The sequence below is a fragment of the Myotis yumanensis genome, unplaced genomic scaffold (genome assembly GCF_028538775.1).
Source record: "Myotis yumanensis isolate MYYU_CA2020_CCGP unplaced genomic scaffold, mMyoYum1.0.hap1 SCAF_1, whole genome shotgun sequence".
NCBI lineage: Eukaryota > Metazoa > Chordata > Mammalia > Chiroptera > Vespertilionidae > Myotis > Myotis yumanensis.
The window spans coordinates 3,997,513-4,019,984 of NW_027223752.1; the positions used below are offsets into that span (position 1 = coordinate 3,997,513).

Here is a 22,472-nt window from a genome sequence, read left to right on the forward strand (position 1 = left end):
CACGGAGAAGAGGGTGAGCTGCCAGCCAGAGAGGGGGTTGCCCAGGGTGGGAGCAGCAGCCAGGGCCCAGGCCGCCTGGGAAGGACAGTCATGGTCAGGAAGGTTGGAAAGGCAGATGGGGCCAGGCGCCAGGTGAGACTCTGGCTCAAAGCCACCATTTTCATTTCCAATTTGCAAAGCTTTTGTATACGCTATTGAAAGACGTGCCATAGCCTCAGAACCCTTAAAATAGTCAGAAATCAGCATTTCTCTGCTTTCCATCCTGTCAAATGAGGCAGATTCAAGATGCACTGAAATAGAATAGTTATCTTTCCAGTCTTATGGGCCAAGAGGTTATAAAAAGCCAGCCCGTTCAGCTAAAAGTTCAGCTGTTGCCAAAACATTAAAAAAAGACCATCGAACCCTCGCTGGTGTGGATCAGAGGTTAGAGCGTCGGCCTGCCGATGGAAGGGTCCCGGGTTCAATTCCGGTCAAGGGCACATGCCCGGGTTGTGGGCTCGATCCCCAGTGTGGGGCGTGCAGGAGGCAGCCGATCAATGGTTCTCTCCCATCATTGATGTTTCTATCCCTCTCTCCCTCTCCCTTCCTCTCTGAAGTCAATAAAAATAAAAACATGTTTTAAAAGACTATTGTAAGGAGTGCCTACTCGGAGCTAGACATTTCGCATCTGTGATGCGTGATTCAAGTGCCCGAGGCAGGCGGCATGGGCCCTTCTAAGGATGAGGCTCAAGGAGACTGAGTCCTTTCCCAAAGCCACAGGGCGAGTGGGGGCAGAGGCGGCATCTGCGACCTCTCCTGCCCCCGAGGAAGTGCACGCCACAGTCTCCGAAACTCGGCTGCAGTGCCCTCTGCGGGGAATCACGCATTTCCCATGCTCGCGGGGAGCCCTGGAAGTGGTCCTGGGAGCTCAGCTGGATCCATTTGGCCGGGATCTCCCACAGTCGAGCAGACGAGGGGAGCCGGGAACCTGTGCTCTGTCAACACTTGCGCTTGACAGTGACAGCTTGCGAGAGCTCGTGCCCAGGGAAGCGTCGCTTACAAGACAAGAAACGTGCGCGAAGCTTGCCCTGCCAACGCCGGGCAGCCTTCCCATTACTCACGCCTCCGCCTCGAGCAAGGCGCTGGCTCGATTCTAGGAACTCCATGATGAATGAGGCACATGTTATGCCCAGATTTCAGGATCCACAAGAGACCACACCAGGGAGCCAGCCGTGTCCAATGCAAAAGCAAAGAGGCTTTTATTCAAACCTGGGCTTGGCTCCCATACCCTCCTTACTGACACAGCAGCAAGTGGCAGAGAGAGGGCCAGCCCTGTGGGGAGAGAGGTTTTATAGTAAGGGGAGGAGAGAGGACTGTGGGCCCTGCCGATTGGCCAGGCACAAGTCGGTATCTCATTACACAGGATGTGGTCGTATCTATGGCGCGCACTTCCCTTCATTGTCATTGGTTAGTTTAAAGAAGTCCTGGGTGTGGCTAGCAGAGGCTTGGGCTCCCGGGAAGAAGCCTTGCTGAACACATGGCTGCCCAAAGATGGAGGACCCAGGGTAAGATGGAGGGCATAGTCCTCGCCCTTTCATTCCCCCCTTTGTCTTGGAACTTCCGGCTCAATCATGAGACAGACTGCATTTCTATTTCACCGTTGCTAGAGGCCCATACTGGGCACACAGAACTATCAACTGAACTATCCCTATACGCTTAACAAATGGTCTGGTGGAAGGGAAAAAAACCATTTTAGCTTTAACAACTTCTATTGAAATAGGATTTTTCTTCATAAAATTCCTCCATGGCTATTAAAAAGCCAAATCAAGATTAATTTATCTACTGTATTCAATTTGGCCTGATGTTTGCACAAACACAACAAGAATGGTAACCGACCACCTTTGCTGGAATCTCATGGTTGAATTTTAATGTGCCCCGTAGGGCCAGGAAGCCAAGCCATCCAGCCGCCATCAGGCCCGCCTGCAGTATCTGCTGAGTTAGGTGAATCCCTCACCTGTAGCAACTCCACCTGAGCCACACTCCAGGCTTTAAGGCCCATCTCAGTAGCCCTCCTACTTGTTGCGTCCCAGAGTGTGTGGGGGTTCTGCAGGGACGCAGAGGCATCTTTACTGCTCCCCTTCTACTCTTACCAACCAACAGTGATGGTAGGGCATGGGCCTGATGCTCCAGCGCCAGCCATCTTCAGGGCTTCCAAGCAGGATACCAGGCTTTCTTTGTGGCATTCTTACTGGCTTCAAGTCTTTAGAGCTCAGATAGGGCTCTTTAAAACATAATACTCCAGTCAAAGTTTTCCGTTAATAAAACCACTATTAGGAACCAGTCTTATTGAATCTATGCAAAGAAATGTATTGCCGTGACTTATTTAGCATTGCCAGATTTCGGAGGAATTACATAAGGAGAAAAACATACTGATCTGCCTTGCTAATTCCTTTTCATGGATTTATAGCAAAAGAGTGACTGTTGGCATAAAACCTTCTTTTTATGCATAACCATGCCTCAGACCTTTTATTCTAAACAGGCCTTTCCCAGCTTTCTACAGTTGAGGTTTGTAGTACCCCTGACATGGGCATGGTTACACAGGCCTGCAAGATAGTATACAGGCTGCCAACCGTCAACTGTCTTTCAACAGAGACCAAAACCTGATGGGCACCCTTCCCTGCCCAGTTGGGCACCTCCCCTCTTCGCAGCTAGACACCCTTTACTTTTGGGGGTCACCCCACACAGTCCCCTTCCAGGACAGCCAACATACATTCAAACCTGCAAGAGAATTAAAGGTCAATATAACATATCAATACAATAAAACATACTAAAGTCTATTCTTGACCTTCCTATGAATTGTCCTTGTCTCTTTAGAGCCATGTCCATGAAGATGCAGGCATTATCTATGTGTATTACACATTATTGTGGGGGCTCCTGGTGGCAGGAGTGATCGCAAGCAATGTTACCAGCATCAGGTAGCTTGAGCTTGAGCAGGTTGCGTTGATCTCGATCGACGCTCCATTTGGTGACGAAGTCTTCCCGGATCACGGATGGGTCTGCTGACCGGACATGAGTGTGATGGACCCAGGTCGCGACGCCGTCTACCTTGAGAGCGGTGGTGGCGTCAGCACCACAGTGTAGGGACCCTTCCAACGTGGCTCAAGGGTCTCCCGGTGATGCCTTCTGACGTAGACCCAATCTCCTTGTCTGTGCTGATGAGGAGTTGGGGTTGGGCCGGTCTCATAGATGGTGCGGAGGCGTGGCCAAATGTCCTCGTGCACCCTCTGGAGCCCTCTCAAGGAAAGAGATAGTTCTTGCAGCAAGAAAGTTAGCTTTAAGGTTAGGAATGATAGGGGGTGGCCTGCGAAACATGATAGGAGAGCCACCCAGACCCCGCCAGTTTCCATGGTTCCTTTCTACCTGCCCTGAACTCTGGGGCCTATAAGCACAATATAATTTCCAATTTGCCCCAATAGCCCTGGTTACTACCTGCGTTACTTGTGAAATAAAGGCTGGTCTGTTGTTGGACCCTATCATAGCCTCCGGTTCTCCCAACCCAATGAGGTTTCGGCCAGTCTCCGAGTCAGATTCCTCCTCTCTTGGAGAACTTCAAAGTAACCCTGTTTATTAGTTACAGTGCTCTGCTTTTTTGCCTTTCTACCAGTTCCCTTTGTGGCAGAGCAGCAACCAGGCCTCTTTCAAGGGAGTGTGCTAGAAGGGGATATCAGCCCCTCCTTTGCTAGCGGCAACAGGTACCAAACCCTTTCAGTACATTTGACCAGCTTCATTCCCGCCCACCTTTACAGATTCCAAGGCCCATTGTCTTACTTTAACCAGCAAGCCAAATGACACTGGCCTGTATTATTTAATTCAGCACAGGCAGGGTGAAGGGCCCATGAAATCTCTGCCCCTAGGAACAGTGAGCCCCACCCTTAAATGTCCCAATCAGACTAGAAAAGCCACAAATACCTTTTAAATTTACCCCAGAATTCCAAAATCCCAACCCAGAACAGAATATCACATAGCAAATCAAAGTTCCCAGCAAACAAACAGACAGAGATGTTTACTAGTTAGGCGGGCCGATTCCACCTCTGACAGAGAGCAAGCGCCCTTAGGGCATCCGCTCAGGGCACTTTGCTATAGGTCAGAGCACTCAGCCTTAAAGAAATCAAGCGTGTGGTTTTTTTTTTCTTCCCGCAGATTTCCACACTTACATGAACAAATAATTATACCTAAGTAGACATACAAACATCAAATAAACATTTACACTTACACCCTTTCAGTGAACAAGTACTTTTACAGTCTTGGGATCTTGAGCAGATAACAGGAACACTGCCCAAGTCCCCTGATGGGGGCCTGACAGGAACAGATGTGGGGGCCTCCCTTTCCCACATCCCAGGACAGGATTCTTGACCTATGTCTCATCCAGATAGAAATGGTACTCATCACAAACAAACAAACAAATCCAAAACCAAAAACCAAGATACCTTCTGACGTTTCAGGGGTACCAAGGAAGGAGAAGTTAGGCCATGTCCAGCCCTTCTCACAATCCACCACCAGTGGCCAGTCCCAGCTCACTGGCCTACCATTCATTCAACATTTCTCTTTCCTCCCATCACACCAAAGCCATGCTTTCCAGTTAGTTAGAACTCTTAGCTTTAATTTTTAGGTGACATGTAAATAATTAACATTCCTCAGATTAGCAATACATTCAAAATTTTTTTAGGAGACACAGAAATTTCACTATTTAAACAATTTTAAACAACAAAGATACATATTTAAGCAATAAGGACAGATCAATTTACAGAAGCAGAGACAGCATGCAATCTAAACCACAATTTTGGGTAAACACATTATCTAGAGTCCTTGGGTAACATAGGTCAAACTTAGGCATGTCCTGGGTCTCCAAAACACTGAACTGGAGCCCTCCGACTCTGGGACAACTGCGCTGTCCCACCCAGGCAAAGGAAAAATGTGCCCTCTAAGACCAGTATGAAACCAGTTTCTACCTGAAATAATCGTACTTTACTTTAGAAATTGGATTACTGCTATCTGAAAGGGCGAGGACTACGCCCTCCATCTTGCCACGAATCCTCCATGTTGGGGCAGCAGCCATGTGCTCAGGAAAGCACCTTCTTCCCGGAAGCCCAAGCCTCTGCTAGCCACGCCCAGGATTTCTTTAAACTAACCAATGACAATCAAGGGACGTGCGCGCCATAGATATGACCACATCCTGTGTAACAAGACTCGACTTGCACCTGGCCAATCGGCAGGGCCCACAGTCATCTCTCCTCCCCTCACTCCACCCCCCTATTAAAAACCCCTTTTCCCAGGGGCTGGCACTCTTGTCTCGCCGCTGCGTCGGTGGAGGCTGGGAGCCAAACCTGGGTTTGATAATAAAGACTCTCTGCTTTTGCATTGGACACGGCTGGCTCCCTGTTGGTCTATTGGGGATCTTGAAATCTGGGCATAACACTATCAGTCCCTTTTAAAGACTTGGACATAAAAATAAATCCGCGAGGCAAGCACACTTCCTGCCCCATAGATGATTTGAACTTAAAAGTTTTAAGTTTCCAGCCAATAAGCCTGGCATAGCTGCTAAATTTCAAAATGGTCACAATTTTCCTGCTGGGGAAGTCAAGAAGCAAACCCATAGCTATTCACATGTAAACTTGACTATCAACTTCCTGATGGTACTTGCCTCAGGGAGGGAAATTTCAAAAGAGCTACTTTAAATCGCCTTGGGAAACCAGCCTGTATTTCTTTGTCAGGTTCATCTCCACCATTTTTAAGGCCAAAACATTCTCGTGTTTTTATTCTGTACACAGCAAAAGGTCAAGTTCAGCTCAAAACTATGCGCACTCATTCTTAAACTGGCCTTTTCCCTTTACACGTGCACTGAAATCCCAGATGCATTTATGAATTTGTAAAAGCTTTAAGTCATTAGCTGGAAAAAAAAGATAAAGATGGCGAAGATGAGGCGAAGAAGTGGCTTTCTTGGGGAGTCAGGTCCACATTGGATGGCCACATGGGCTTCTTTCTTCCCTTCCCCCACATCCTGCTTTGGGGGAAGTTTCAGCAAATGACTCAGATGGCGTATTTTTCCCAAAGTCATGCTTAATAGATTACCTGCATGCTAGAGGAAGGGCGTGTCTACCCCTCCCTCCACCAAAATAAACTTTTTAATGGCAAGAAAAGAGACCTTAAACTTTCAGAGCTTTAAATCTTAGCAAATTAAATACTTAGCATTTTTCAAATCAATACTTTTACATTTAAGGATACATTTCAAATAAAATATAAGGCATTTTCAATTAATAGATTAACTTCTATCATCTAGACTTCATACTAGGCATATTCAGATAGCCACACAAAGGAGGGGAAAGGGCAGGCCCCCTCCCTCCACACTCACACACTTTCACCAGACATTCATTCAGAGTTTAAACAATCCATCCAATTCCTAACAATTTCCCAATTCCTGAGGGAGCTCTATAGCCTCCCCTAATTTCTTTGAAATGATCAATCATAATACTTAGTTTGAGTCTGTCCCATAACGTCCGTCCAGTAAGTCCATAAAATAAAACCAAAAAACACAAACAGAAACAACTAAAGGGCCCGAAAATACAGTCTTTCAACTCCATGGTAGCAAAATCAAAACAATCTTCCAACTCCATGGAAGCAAAAACCGAAAGCTAGATGATGGCTGCGCGCCAACCAGCGGGAGCGACCCGCCTCGTCTCAGATTGAGGGGTTTCTACAGACCTTTCGACTCTGCGGAAGCAAAACTACGCCCCTCCAGATGGAGGATCGGGGCGTCCCCTGACTCCTCCCGCCCATGATCCCCCAGTGCGTCCACCTAGACCGTTTCGGGCAATTACAGATTTCAGAAACGAGCTCGCAAAGAACAGAACACACAACGACACAGACACCTACCGCGGTCAGTCAGACTCTCCGGATCGGGGGTCCCTCGATGGTCTTGGGAACCCCGGGCGAGCCCCCAAATGTTATGCCCAGATTTCAGGATCCCCAAGAGACCACACCAGGGAGCCAGCCGTGTCCGATGAAAAAGCAAAGAGTCTTTTATTCAAACCCGGGCTTGGCTCCCCTACCCTCCTTACTGACACAGCAGCAAGTGGCAGAGAGAGGGCCAGCCCTGTGGGGAGAGAGGTTTTATAGTAAGGGGAGGAGAGAGGACTGTGGGCCCTGCCGATTGGCCAGGCGCAAGTCGGTATCTCGTTACACAGGATGTGGTCGTATCTATGGCGCACACTTCCCTTCATTGTCATTGGTTAGTTTAAAGAAGTCCTGGGTGTGGCTAGCAGAGACTTGGGCTTCCAGGAAGAAGCCTTGCCGAACACATGGCTGCCCAAAGATGGAGGACTAGGGTAAGATGGAGGGCGTAGTCCTCGCCCTTTCAGCACACAGTGGGCACCCTCAGAGCTCCCACTGGGCATCGCGGTGCAGCTCCCTCCAGGCAGCGGAGCAGCCTCGAAAGGCACTCTGAGGGGAGAAATAGAAAATGAAGAAAATCAGCGGCTTGGAAAGTAGCCCTGACGCCGAGCCATTCCTCCAAGCAGCCAATCGGGTTAGCAGGAGGGTTTCAGTTTCATCCCCAGCTCCCCTCTGAGAACAGCATCTGTTCCTGGGCCAGGATCTTTCCAGCCACTGCAGGGACTCGCCGAGGCAAGCCAGTCTCCTCACTGTGTGGACACGCGGCTTGGGGCCTCCCAACCCTAAGGGGCTCCCCTACAGACCTTTCCTCCTGGTGCTGCATGTTGTTGTGGTTTGAGGGCTCAATACACAACACCTCTCTTCCCCAGGGTGAGTCCAGCAGATGGAGAATAAAATATCCCCTCTAGGCAGTAGTGTATTTGCTAGTTTTATTTGTTTTCTGCTGTGTAACAAATAACCCCAAAAAACTCAGTTGCTTACAACAACAATCCTTTGTAACTGGGCACCTGGCCCACCCCTGGAGTCTGCTTACTGGGCAGGGTGATAGGGAGGGATCACCTCTGAGGTCCGGCATGTCCCTTCTATAAAGTGTGTGTTATGGCTTCCCGGGAACCAATTCCAGCGTGTCATCATTTCAAGAGTTTCATCAAAAGGTTGATGAGACTTGGGGACTCAACAGGGTTGAGTGACACATGGAGTCACCGGTTGGTAATGGCTAAAGGCATTTCCCAAACCTGAATAGGAAACTGATTGTGGCTGCCAGACAGCTAAAGGGCATCTTAATCCACATGTTATTGCCTCCTACTGACCAAACACCGGAACACCCGCAGTCTAATTCCCCCAAACTGACAATGCTTCTGTACCCTTTGAAGTGTATTATCTCCACCTTGCCTTAGGACAAATTGTGTTAATAAAAGCAAGGGTCCAAGACAAGGAGGGAGTCTTCAGTTCCTTTAGCTGAAGGTCCTCTGACCCCCAGTGCCTTTCAAAATTATATCTCATTTCCGGACTCTTTATTAGTCTCTGGATTCCTATGTCATCTACGCACAGCGCCTTTTCCAGATTCCTGAACCCTTCTAGATGCTGGGGCAAGAACCCCAGCAATGGCTCCTGCCGTTTATTTTGGTCTTTTTGTAAAACATTTTGTTAATAGGTTCATATTTTGCTCCTGCATTTCTTTAAATTTTTTTAAAAATATATTTTATTTATTTTTTACAGAGAGGAAGGGAGAGAGCTAGAAACATCGATGAGAGAGAAACATCGATCAGCTGCCTCCTGCACACCCCCTACTGGGGATGTGCCCGCAACCAAGATACATGCCCTTGACCGGAATCGAACCTAGGACCTTTCAGTCCACAGACTGACGCTCTATCCACTGAGCCAAACCAGTTACGGCATCTTTAACATTTTATTTATTATAGAAAGTCCTCATTTATAAGACACAAAAGGCAAAGGGAAGGTTGGTTTTGAACCCTCATCTCTCGGTAAACCCCTTGAGGGCCTGGCGGCGATCCCTGGCAGCCCAGCTGTGCAGATCTTTTGCATCTTTCCTCTATAGCTACTGATTTCTTCACATTGTCATTCCATCTTCTCTTTCCTTTTCAACTGGAAGTGCCACCTAGAAATCCGTGTTGGTTTCTTAGGGCCACTGGGGGCTTAAAACAACAGAAATGGATTCTCCCCAGTTCAGGAGCCAGCAGTCCGAAATCAGGGTGTCGGCAGGGCCGCCCCCTCTGCGGGCTCTCAGGAGGAACACTTCCCGGCCTTTTCCAGCTCCTGCCAATCCGCGATGCTCCTGGGCTCGGAGCCGCCATCACCCCAATGTGAGAAGTACCTACTCACAGGGTTGTTTGGGATGACATGGGAGGTAATGAATACAAGAGCTGTGCCAGGGTTGGCTGGACACAGGATAAAATTCTTAGCCGTGTTAGTGGTTTTTTTCCCCCTTTACTGATTTTTAGAGAGAGAGGAAAGGAGAAGGATAGAGAAATGGACACATCGATGAGAGAGAAACACCATTGATCAGCTGCCTCCTGCATGCCCCCTACTGGGGACTGAGCCGCAACTAGGAATCGAACTGGTGACCTCTTGCTTCCTGGGTCGATGCTCAGCGGCTGAGCCACACCCAGCGGCCGTATTAGTTATGCTCATCTCTGTTGTGCTACTGTTGTGGCCTCTCAGACACAGGCCCTCTGAGGAGGCACTGGCTGCATGTTAAATGCTAGAGCTAAAGCAACAAGACCGACGCCAGGCCCGGAGACAGCTTTTGTTTCTGACAAGGGCAAGCGTATGGAGTCCATTAACGTTAATTTAATTACCCAGGAGTAATTAGGATGTTAATCTGGGTCACTCTTTCCTCTCGCTGTGCGAATCCACACAAACAGTGAACTTTTCTAAGAAAAACTCAGAAACAGAACGAAACCTCCCACCAGTTGGGAACTGTCTCACATGCCCCCCGCCACGGCCCCTGGCCCCAGCTCCCCCGGGAGGCGGGGCCCTGCGCTGGGTCTTGTCCCTAGGTGCCCATCACCATTTGTCAAAAAGGCTTCCGTGCCCAAGCCGGTTTGGCTCAGTGGATAGAGCGTCGGCCTGCAGACTGAGGGGTCCCAGGTTCGATTCCGGTCAAGGGCATGTACCTTGGTTGTGGGCACATCCCCAGTGGGAGGTGTGCAGGAGGCGGCTGATCGATGTTTCTCTCTCATCGATGTTTCTAACTCTCTATTCCTCTCCTTTCCTCTCTGTAAAAGATCAATAACATATATTTTTTAAAAAAAGGCTTCCGTGTCCTTGTGCTTGGTTTTCATGGTTACGTTTTTACTGTCCTTACAGTGTAGACAATGACTTTGTCTCCCTAAAGGACCCCCCTCAGACAGCGAGACCCAGTCCTACGAAGACCCAGGACAGGGTTTAGGCGCTGCTGGACTCTGTGCCTGGGGAGAACATGTTGGTCCCCAAGGTGACCTTGTTTTCCCCTCTACCTCCCCACGTCCCCGCAGAGAACAGATCAACCTGGATAAGGTTCCCAGCGGAACGTCAGCAGCATCTCACTCTCCAGGTGGTTCCAGACGCGTCACGGGCCTCCCTGGTGCTATTTTTATGATCGCCCAGTATTTCCATTCCTCCGTGGTCTGCGGGGACGGCTATGCTTCCAGTGACGCACGGGCAGAGTTCGGAGCATGTTTGCGTAGCTCACCGTCCGTCCTGCCTGCCCTACCCTTGAACCCTGCTCCCAAGGCCCAAGCCCCGCCTATTCGTAAAGGCACCATGACACCAGCCCCTCCCCGCCCTGCCCAGGAAGGGAGAGCCCCCTCTGAGCTTCCCTGGTTTGTCTGCACCAGTGGGAGGGCAGGGAGTTGTCCCTCTGGCGGTGCTGATAGTTCTCCAAGGTCAGAAGGTCAGGCGGTCCTCTTGCAAGAGCATGGCAAGTAGGAAAAGCAGATGGTGCAGGAAAAGGGGGTGTCCTTGGGGGCTTGTGCTCTGGCCAGGTGACTTAATGAGCGAGGATGGAAAAAATGGATGCCGTTCCCCCCCCCCCCCCCCCACTCCGCTCCTCGCCACCAGGCTCAGAATCCCACTGTCAGGAGTTGTGGGAGAAACAGCGGGAGGTCTAGCGTGGAGGCAGGAGGAGGGGGCACACTGTTTCTCCCAGGGGGACAGGCTGTCATGGAAATGTCTGTGGATGGAAGAGAGGAAGGAAAGAGAGGAAGGCAGGGGGTCAGGAAGTCAGGGACAGGCCAGGTGAGAGAGGAGGGGAAGGCAGGAGGTGGAAAGCAGAAAGGGAGGCGGTGGAACTAGGGCCATGGGACACCCGGGCGGTGTCTGGGCTGGACCACGGGGCCTGGGCCTTCCTCGCTGAGGCTTAGCCCGGCCTGACCTGCAGGGCTCAGAGAAGGCGGTGGGTGTGGTGGGGACGTGGGCAGAGCTTTTCTTCCTATTGGGGTCCAACCCCAGCAGGTCCAGGGGTTCACAAAGGTGTGGATGGAGTCGGTGAAGAAGGAATGACACTGGGAGTAATCTTAACTCCTCTGGTAGCAAACATGTATTAAAAGATCAATATACTTATTTATTTAATTTTATTTCTTAAAGTATTACAAAGAGTATTACAAATGTCTCCTCCCCCCCACCCACCTCCCTTGACATTCACCCGGCTTCCCCCACCCCTCAGTGTCTTGTGTCCATTGGTTATTCTCATATGCATGCATATAAATCCTTCAGTTGATCTCCTACCCCCCCGCTAACCCTCCCCAGGGTTCCCACTTTAGTTTGACATTCTGCTCAATGCTGCTCTGCCTCTGTATCCATTTTTGTTATCAGTCTATAATGGTCCTTATTATCCATAAATGAGTGACTTCATGGGGTATTTTTCTCAGCTTCCCCGGGGCCGTCTCAGTCTCACAGGGGCCATCTCAACCCCACAGGAGCCATCCCAACCCCACAGGGGCCGTCCCAACCTCACCAGGGCTGTTTCAACCTCACTGGGGCCATTGTAGCCTCACTGGGGCCATTGCAGCCTCACCAGGGCCATCTCAACCTCACTGGGGCTGTTTCAACCCCACCGGGGCCGTCTCAGCCTCACCGGGACTGTTTCAACCCCACCGGGGCTGTCTCAGCCTCACAGGGGCCGTCCCAGCCTCCCGGGGGCCGTCCCAGCCCCATGGGGGCCACCTTGGTCCTACGGGGACCGCCCTGGCCTCACGGGGGCCATCTAGGCCTCATGGAGGCCGTCTCAGCAATACGAAGTTTGGCATTCTGTCCTTTGACAGACAAAATCTCCTTGCTGGACAAAATCTCCAGGCGTTCCTGGTGGCTGAATATCTGGTATGCTTGCTTGTATTTCGTTTTCTACCAAGTGCACAGACTGCCTATCTGCTGTCTCCCAGTGTTCCATGTGAGACTGGATCTGGTGGGCCTGCCTGTGCGTTTGCTGGTACAGCGGTTCCACGTCGCCGGCCCAGCTGGGTCTGGTTCCGGCTTCCTCCGAACCTGATTCTGCTTCTTGAGTGTGTCCCTTATGTATGCGAGGAGTTGAAATCTGCATTCTGCTGGGCTGGGCTGCAAAAGCGCTGGTTTCTCTTTGTGCCACTAGCACAGCTTGGGCGGGGATGTAAACTGAGTAGGGTGGGGTCCCAGGGAATCACCAGGGCAGAGCAAGGGGCAATGGTGTCTTCGCCACTCCGCGTCTCGCGTCCCCGAGTGCCTGCGAGCTGCTCCGCAAGACAGCCACTCTCGCTCTCTGGCCCATTGCAAGGACAGCCATCCCGCCTCTCCCCGTAGGGGTCTGGGACCTCAGGATCCCACCTCAAATGAACAAAGTGGATTTGAGAGTCTGCATCCCCTTCTGATTGAAAAAAACTGCGCATCCAGTTGCAGCCCGCCTGGCGCGTGACTCCGTACCTCCGTTCTTGGAGCCTCTGCACAGCCTACTCAGTCTCAATGCTCTTCTTTCTTTCCTTCCAGTTGTAGAGCTTCCACTGGGCCAGCTTTCCCATGGTTCTGAATGATAACTGTTTGTTTTATAGTTGGTAGTCTCGAGGTTGTTGTGGGAGGCAGCACGCACAGGTCTGTACCTTACGCCGCCATCTTGGTTCTCAGATCAATATTTCTTTGGTAAAAGGCCACAAGAGTAAAAACCTGGTAGTTCTCTTATATTGCATAACAAGCTAACCAAACTGGACATGGAGGATAAATCATAAAACAAATCATTTTACTTATTGTTTCTATGACTCTTCTTTCGATCAGATTCCTGTCTTTTCAAATAGGACTGAGGTATAGTACACTGGCAAAAATAAAAAAAGGCAAACAAGAATAGTGCCAAAGTAACAGATACCCAAAACCGAATACCATGTCAGAAAACATCATATAGAACCATTTTATCAGATTGGAGCAGCAAGAGGAAGTGACTTCTAAATCATAATCTTTTAGTGGTATTTATCAACTTCGTCACGGTAACTTTGCAACATCATTCTTCATTTGTGAAGTAGTAAAATCCATGTCAAAAAGGAAGGGGGAACGGAGGAAGTCAATTAGTTCATTCCAATAAATTACCTCTCCAGTTCTTATAAACATGCCCATCAGCACAAAATTGAGAAATAATACCTAAGACTAGAAGAGACTTGGTTTAACTTATGAAGCAAATCAAAATGGAAAACACAGAAAAGTACAACCAATGGGGTTGAAAAGGCCCCTCACTGAAAATCTGTATTAAAAAAAAATAAAATTAATAAAAATAAAAATAGAAACAAAACTCTACTAGTACAAACTAGCCTGAGTGGTTTGGTGGACAGTGTAGTGGGGCCAGCTGTCACTGCATTCTCATAACTGGATTTTCTTCATTCCGGTTAAACTGGTACGTAAACGTCAGCTCTTTACAGACAGGTAATCCATTTTCATTAGGACCAAAGAGTTACTGTACATCCTATAAATAAAAAATATTTTTACTTTGATAACTGACTGAAGATGTGGGGACTCCGTGTAATCCAACCGCAAGGTTGGTTGCTGTCCAGTCCTGTGCAAATATAAAAAAATTTTGCTATAAGGCTTTGACCCTACAGTTTTCACAGCAACTTAGCTACCATCCAGCATGTACCATATTTGCAAGCCTTCAAGTTCAACAATTCAAATTGTCGCTACATATTACGTCCCAATGCAGCATCCTTGAGGAGCAGAGTAGGCCAGTTAATCATCCTGAGACATACAGACGTCTCCCAACTTGTCCCATCCTGACGGGTGGTTCTGATCGTCTCCCTCGTCAGCCAGCTCGTCCTCAGCTTCTCCCTCTTCGTTCTCCTCGTACTCTTCATCCCGAGGGAAATCTGTCTCCTGTCCCTGATCTACACCTTCTTGCCTTCCTGGCCGTGGTTTATCTGCACATTCTACACAAATACCATGGCGTCGAGGTCCATGTCTGGTTCCAACACTGGCAGCTAATATGAAGATCTTCTCACACACCATACATTTGTAATTTTTATCCTTTTTATGCACCAGGGAATGTCTTTTTACATGCTCTCTGCGAGTAAACAGTTTTCCACAAATCTCACAGCTAAAGGATCTGACTCCCGTATGAATGAGCAAATGCCTTTTGAGTGTTCGTCTGTATTTGGCTACATAGGTACAATGAGGGCATCTTAACTTGTTCCTGTTTAGAGATGATTCACCATTTTCCCAAGTTTCTTGTTTTGGCCAAGATTCAGGCCACAATCCATCCTTGAAATCATTTGCAGCACCTGGTGGCAAGCCATACTTGAAATCACTTGATGGGCCAGGCATCAGGCCATACTTGAAAGCATGTGAAGTACCAGCATCGCCTGCATCCTGCCCCACACTGGCTTCTGCCAGCACGTTTGCGTTCGCATTCATGTCACAGTCCAGCCCCGGGAGCAGAGCACCATCCAGATCCGGTTCTTCCTTAATGAATGACATGTCTTCTTCTGGATAGGCAACAGGTGGCTGCATCACGGAGCAGTCTTCCAAACTTGTTTCATCATTAGGTGGTATATTATAAATAAATCTCTTTGGAGTTTGGTTTTTCCTCCTTGTTTTGTTGCCAGTTTCTTGAATTCCCTGGGAGCCCATATTATTCCAAGTAAACACTTTTGTTTGACTTGGGGCTTCACTTTCAGCCAATTCAGGTGAACCATCCTGGACCCAACCACTGTCATTCATTTGGTAGTTCTCCATTTGGCCCTCATCGACATTGCAACCATCATTTTCAGTGTTTGCATTACTTGCCAAATTGGTAAGATTCCGTGTTGCCCAAAAACTGGCAATTTTTTGATCCCGTGATGAAGACAGGCCATCTCTCCTGACTGGTTTTCTGTTGTTATAGTCCACAACCACAGACTCCGGAGCTTCAGATTTAAGGCTTATATTTAAGGCATCTTTAATGAAATTTCGGCAAGTCTGAACAACTTCGCTCATTTGCAGATAGCTGGCCACGGTCATCACTTCAATGGCATTTTGGCTTGTGAGCACCAGGTTACCAGAGTACAGGAAGTCCAAGATGACGGAGAAACCTTGAACTGCAGCAATATCTAAGTGGGTAGTATTGTTTTGGTTAGGGCTTTCTTTGTTGGAAAAGCAATATAAAGTCTTAAAGAAACGGCTGCCTGCAACCAGGATGTTCTTATGAGCTTTAAAGATTTTTCCGCTCACCACAATGCTGACATCACAAAGAATACCTTTCTTTCTCTGCTCATTTAATTGTCGAAGAAGTTGATAGCAATAAGAGTTTTCATTTGGCCTACTATTAAAGTCACAGTATCCCTCTTCTGAAGGTATTTCTGATTCCTGGGCGTTGGCTTCGTGGAGCTTGTGCTCTGTGGAGACGTGGTGCCGCAGGAGCATGGTTTTCTTGTAGTTGCGGGTCCCTCGAGACAGCTCGTCGTGGCCCCCAGCAGGGAGGTCCCCGCCGCTGCTGTCCGAGGGGGTCTTCTGGCACCAGGCGCAGGACATGAGGCCGGTGTCCTTGCAGTAGCGCAGCCAGGGGAAGTCCTGCAGCCAGGCCAACTGGAAGGAGCTCTGCAGCTGCTGCAGGAGGGACTTGGGCCGAGCAAGCGGGAGGTGCGCCATTTGTTGGGATCCAACCCCAGCAGGTCCAGGGGTTCCCAAAGGTGTGGACGGAGTCGGCGAAGAATGGAGGACACGGAGGCAGCGTTCAGTTGATCAGTATAGTTGGTTCTCCAGCCAGGTTCTAGCCAGGATCTCCAGCCAAGTTCTATCTTTTTTGTCCTGTTACATCTGTATTTATACCAGTTGATTTTAATCCTATCCACTCTATTCCAAAGGTTAGGGCGTTTGTTAATCTAGTTCTGTTGAGTTTAATCCTGTCTAGGTTAATCTCTGTGTTCCATTATAAGGGCTATTCCAAGGTCACTGCTCTACTGATAAGCTACAAGGAAGTGACTGAAAGAGATTATCCTAAGTAAAGATTATGTAGCTTAAGCACGATTATTCATAATTAAAGTGATTAATTACCCGCCTGGCATTTAGTTAAGGGGATTTATTCCCTTCCTTAGTCCTGTTAATCCCTAACTCCAGGAAAAAAATCCCTACCTGGGGAAACAACCTTTCTCGTAGAGGTGACCTTGGTTAAAACACATAGCGCTAAGAAGGGGAGCAAACATATTAAGAATAATATGCCATATACACCAGGTCCCTTGAAACATATGCTGTGCAGATGTTTCTTCCCTGCAGCGACTGTGTCAAGCAGAGTAAATTTGGACCGGCTTCTGGCAAATTTCCCCTTTTTTATTTTTTAAATGATAGCGCGTGTAAATCAGAGGCCACCTCTCAGATTCAGTTGTTCAAGACTTGGAAGAAGACTGACAAACAATGATAGCGAGCATAGCTATAAACAGAGTGGATGGAGTGCACACGGAGCCTTGTTCCAGTAGAAGGTTGCTGGCCTCTTCAGTCAAGGGATTTCAGCTGTCCTCAAGTCGGTGGTTTGGTTGTCCTTGTTGATCTGGCTAGAGGGCGGCATCATTGGCAACAGGCTTCCTGGAGCGTCAGCGAGTTGAAGGGCTGGATCATGTGTCCATCAGGGAGGGCCCTGCTTGATGGTGGTGTCGGTGTCCGGGGAGGAGTCAGCTGTGCCCTCTGGGTCGGCCGACATGGATGATACCGGGGAGGAGGAGGATGAGGCGAAGATGGAGGGTGGTGTGACATAAGGTCGGACTAGACGGTCTGGAATCCACACAGGTGAGTCTGCGTCCTGTGGAAATATACAAGCCAATCCTCTCCCCCAGGTTAAAAGTACATCAGGTCCCTTCCAGGCTCCTGTAAGCAAGTCTGTCCCTTTGACGAGGGCTTTAGGTTCAGTTAGATCAGGGTTCCAATGTCTGTAAACTGGGGAATTTCCCTCCGAATTTACTCAGAGTCCTCGGACTTGGCTGAGAGAGTAGCTTCCACTTCTTGCTTTTCTACCATCTGTTGGGCCTCAGTTGTTAACTTCTTCAACTGACCCCATGTTGGCACCTCAGTCCCTTGCATAGCCTTCCTTTTCTTCTTTTTTCCGCTTTTCTGTCATCGGGGCAACTCTAAGTCTTTGGAACGATGGGACAAGGAGCTTCCCTGGGTCCATTGTGGTGACGCACGTAATGCATTTACTCAATCCAAAGCAGGCATTAAAAAGAAAAACCCCAAATGCTCTCCTGTATCCATCTTAAGAGAAGGATTGGTGCTTTCCGCTATTACCTGAGTCCTGATCTATCACCCCAGGGAGAGCTTGCCAATCCTGCACTTTCCCGGGGTGGAAAGGCTGCAGTGGGGCTAAGGATAAGGCTCCTTGGGCCTACCTTCTCCCATGCCTTTACATTTACCTTTCCTTCCTCAGAAAAGCATGGCCATACTTGTATAAAACGTTCCATCTGACTGGGAGTAGGAGTCCCATGCTCCCAACCTGACACTCTGTCAACTCCCCACCCCCACCCCCACCTCTGGCACCCCCGTTCTATTTTCTGTCTGTGGATTTGACCGCTCTGGGCCCCTCATTAAGTAGAATCACACAGTGTTTGTCTTTTTTTATATATAATTTTTATTTCTTGAAGTATTACAAAGAGTATTACATATGTCTCCTTCCCCGCCCCCCCCCCCCCCCCCCCGCCCCTTGACATTCCCCCGGCCCCTACCCCCTAACACAGTGTTTGTCTTTGTGTGACTGGGTTATTTCACTGCCCACAGTGTCCTCAGGGCTGGTCCATGGTGTAGCAGGTGACAGAGGTCCTTCCTTTTAAAGGCGGAATAATATTCCATTGTACATCTATGCCGCATGTGTTTACCCACTCATTCATTCGTTTTTTAAAAAAGATGTTTTATTGACTTTTAGAGGCAGAGGGAGGGAGAGGGAGAGAGAGAGAAGCATTGATCAGCTGCCTCATGCACACCTCTCCTGGGGGTGGAGCCTGCAACCCTGACCTGTGCCCTGACCGGGAATTGAGAAAGGCAGGTCCTTCTGGTAATTCCTGGGAAGTGACCCAGCCGTGAGCCATCAGCATCCAACGCTCCCAACAGCCGGGGCTGAGGGCCTGGCCTGGAGGGGCCATATCTGCACCTGCTCCAGGGGGTGGAGAGGAAGGGACCCAGGGAAGGCCCACGGGTGGCCAGGGGCGGAGGGGTGGGGGGGGGGGGGGGAGCGCTGTGTGCCAGGTTTGGAAGAGCAAAGGGGAGAAGGGACTTCCAGTGAGAAAACAGCCTGCGTCATGGTGTGGAGACCAAAAGATCAGAAACGGTTCGAATAAAGGTCTGTCATTCATGAAATCCACACGCTCCTGTCATTTTTCATTCTGTTTGCCCGGGAAACGGGTGAGGGAACAACCAGAGGGACCCAACCCAGGCTAGTCAGCGAGGAGAGCTGGGCGGGACCCTGAAGGTGAGAAGAAATGACGTAGGAGAAAGGGGCAGGGCAGGCCTTCCAGGCAAGAGGGGACACGTGATGGTGACAGGACCCAGCAGTTTGGCGTTGCTGGAAGGGGGAGTGCACGGCAGGGAGTGGTGGGGATTGGGGCTGGCATGGGAGGCAGCAGCCAGATTATAAAAGGCCCGAACTGTAGGGTGAAGGAGGTGGAGGCTTATCCTGGAGATGACGGGGAGCTACGGAAGGGCTGTCGCTGGCGAGGGTGCTGATTTGTGTTTGGCAGATGACTCCGGCAGCTGCCATTTGGGGCACAAGCACACAATCCATTCGTTCCAATGTCGAGGGTTTCTCTGTGCCGGGCGCGCTCGAGGAGCTGGGCAGAGGGCAGGCACAGAGCAGCCAGAACTCCTGCTGCCATGGAACTTAAAATCGCGTGGAGGGAGGCGGACAGCAAACACACACACACGTAAAGTATCTCGGGGAGGCCGAGTGTCACAGGGAGAGTCCGGCAGGTGTGTGGACAGTGTGTGTCCATTTAAAACGTTTTTATTGATTTTAGAGAGGAAGGGAGATGGAGAGGGAGAGAGAAACATGGGTGTTTGAGGAACATTGATCAGCTGCCTCCTGCACGCCCCCTACTGGGGATCGAGCCAGCAAGAGGGTGCCCCGCCCCCGCCCGCAGCCCCATCAAACCAGCGACCTCTCTGTGCATGGATGATGCTCAACCAACAGAGCCACCGGCCAGGGCAGAGCGTGCCCTTTGGAAGACGGGGATGGTGGAGCTGAGAGAAGAGGCAAGCAAGTGAAGGAGGGCCAGGTAGGAGCGATGGTTCGCAGGGAAGAGTTCCGGCTGCGCAGCAGCAGGTGCATGGCCCAGCCGGGGGTGGGGATGCTGCGCTGTGATTGAGGGTGGCCTGGAGGCCTAGAGGACCAGGCAGAGGGGACAAAGGGAAAGCAGGAGAGCCTGGGTGAGAAAGGGAAGGGGAGGGAGCCGATCCCCCAGGGCCCTGGTCGTCATCATGACCTGGCTGTTAGTCTGAGCGAGACGGGAAGCCATTAGAAGTGACAGGATCTGATGTCAGCGTTAAGAGGGTCACCCTGGCTCCTGCCACATATTAAAGGGAAGAGGGGCAACGGCAAATGCTGGGAATGAGTCAGGAGATGAGAGCGAGTCCCACGGGCCCGGGGGGGGGGGGGGGGGGGCGGGGGCGGGGGACCCGGGTGCAGGTCTAGCTGACGGGGCGGGGGGGGTGGGGCATGATGGAGAGAGAGGAGTCCAGGCGACCAGACTGTCTGTCTGAGCAGCTGGGGTGGGGAGGGTGAGGGGGAGCAGACTGGGTGGAGCCGGTCACTTGGAGACGCCATGGACTCCCCGTGGGGACGCGGATGAGAGTCCGGAGTTCAGAGGACGGGCCAGGCTGGAGTCCTGGGCAAGCGGAGGCGGCTAAAGCCTCACCTGGGAGAGGTTCCCAAAGAAGCCGGTGTGGGGAGAAGAGGTCCGAGCCTGTGCCCAGGGTGCTCCGATGTGAGCGGGCATGGAGGCGAGGGAGAGGCGGCAGAGAGGGAGAGGAGCAGCGTGGGTAGGAGGATCAGCAGGCCGCGTCCCAGGCGCTGGCAGTGCTTCAGAGAGGGGCGGCCTCCGGGCCGCGGTGCTGCTGGCAGGCGACAGGAAGACGTGGAAAGCGGTGGCACCCGGGTGGTTGCGGAGGTGGTGAGGCAGAGGCGTGGGTGGGAGCAGACTGGGCAGCACAAGCAGACAGGCTCCAGCGGTGGGTGCTGCCTTGTCCTAAAGCTCAGTGGCACAGATGATGGCAGCATTGTTCCAGAATCTGTCCTGGTTTCTGTGCGTTGAGGGCTCGCTGGGCAGTTCTGGCCGGGGACTGTTGTGCAATGGCTAGGACCACAGGGGCGGGAGCCGGGCAGCTGGGGGATGACCAGGTCTCTCTCTTCCCCTCCCCTCCCCTTCCCCTCCTCTCCTCTCTTCCTCCTCCTCCTCCTTCTTCATCTCCTCTCACCTCCCCCCGCCTGCCCCAGCCCCACGAAGTCCCAGTGCCTCTCCATGTGCGCTAACTTGGGCTTCCTCCCAGCATGGTGGCCTCAGGCAGTCAGACCCCTGAAGAGCGAGCTCTCTGGTCAGCGAGCAGGTGAGGCTGTGGGGCCTTTGAGGACTCAGCCTAGAGCCACATCCCATCCCTCGCCTCTGCCCTGCTCGGCTGGCCACACACTCCCAGTAGCCTGCCCAGTTTCAAGGGAGGGATACGTCCCCGTCGCTCCATGGGGGGATGTCAGGGAACTGACAGGCGTATATTAAAACCCTCCAGGAACTCCATCAAGGAGTTTCCCAGTGAAGGGAACAGGGGGCGGGGCCGGGCTGGAGAGCTGCGAGGGCTGAGAGTTCGCTCTCTCAGGAGGGGAGACAGTCCCCCGTTTCCCACGCTGCACCGAAGTGTGTTCCGGGATGTGCACCCGATCACCGCAGATCCCGGACAGAGAGAGCCCTGGCCCCGCCAGGAACCTGTCTCCTCGAGTGTGAGCGGGAGGCCACAGAGGCTGCGGGGCTCGAGGGCACTTCGAGGATGCTCAGTCCCACATCTTTCTCAGAGATGGGGAAACAGGCGGGGGGGGGGGACTGTGACTTGCCCAGGACCAGGGAGGGAGTGAGAGTGAGAAGCAGGCGGGACTAGCGCCAGGCCCTGTGCCTCCAGGCCGGGCCCTTGCTTGGAGCCCCCACCCACCCTGCCTCCCCGACTCCCTGGGTTTCTTCTTGGCTCCTGCGGGTCCAGGAAGCGAACCAGGTGCTGCAAGCGTCAGCCTTATTATTAGAAAGCCCGTCCCGCGTCGCTCCCGGTGCGCCGGAGGAGGATGCGGCCTGTGTGGCAGGTGGCATGGCCCTTGCTTCCCGTGATGGGGAGCGTGGGACTCTGGGAGCAGCAGAGTCAGCTGCTGCAGAATTGTAATCTCCTCATGGCGCTGGGATGGTGGGAGCCCCGGGCGAGCACTGTGGGTTTTGAATTTAAATAGAAAGGAGAGAGGAGCCAACAGAATTCGAGGGCATTTGAAAGGCGAGCGCAGTGCCAAGCGCTTGCAGAGCACACCAATTAGACACGACGGAGGGAGGCGGAAGCGAGGCGGCCAGCGCTGAGCCTGGAATAGACATTAATCATCCGGAATGAGGCGGCCATGGGGAGGGAGCTGGGTGCGAGGAGGGCTCTGCACAGCCCAGCTCAGGTGCCACCAGCCCCCATCTGTGCCCCTTCTTACACGAACCTTCACATCAGGTCACCTTCTTAGGATGTGAAATTACAGGATCAAAACACACAAGCAGCCCCGCCGGCCTGGCTCAGTGGCTGAGCATCGACCTATGAGCCAGGAGGTCACGGTTCGATTCCCGGTCAGGGCACATGCCCAGGTTGCAGGCTCGATCCCCCGTGTGGGGCGTGCAGGAGGCAGCCCGTCCATGATTCTCTGTCATCATGGATGTTTCTCTCTCTCCCTCCCTCTCCCTCCTCTCTGAAATCAGTAGAAATATATACTAAAAGCACACACACAAGAACACACACACACATCTTAAGCTCCTAATGCACAGTTCGAGCTGCGTTCCGGAGGACGCTCCCCGAGGTCCCCTGCCCTCACCAGCAGAGAATACCTGGTTGCTTTGTAGGCACACGAGCCGCCTGGGACACCACCACAG

General features: G+C 51.3%; 1 pseudogene; it reads right to left on the reverse strand.

Moving 5' to 3' along the window:
* Positions 1 to 14,103: 14,103 nt before the first annotated feature.
* LOC138999411 (zinc finger and BTB domain-containing protein 10 pseudogene) lies at positions 14,104 to 15,996 on the reverse strand (annotated as a pseudogene).
* Positions 15,997 to 22,472: the final 6,476 nt, after the last annotated feature.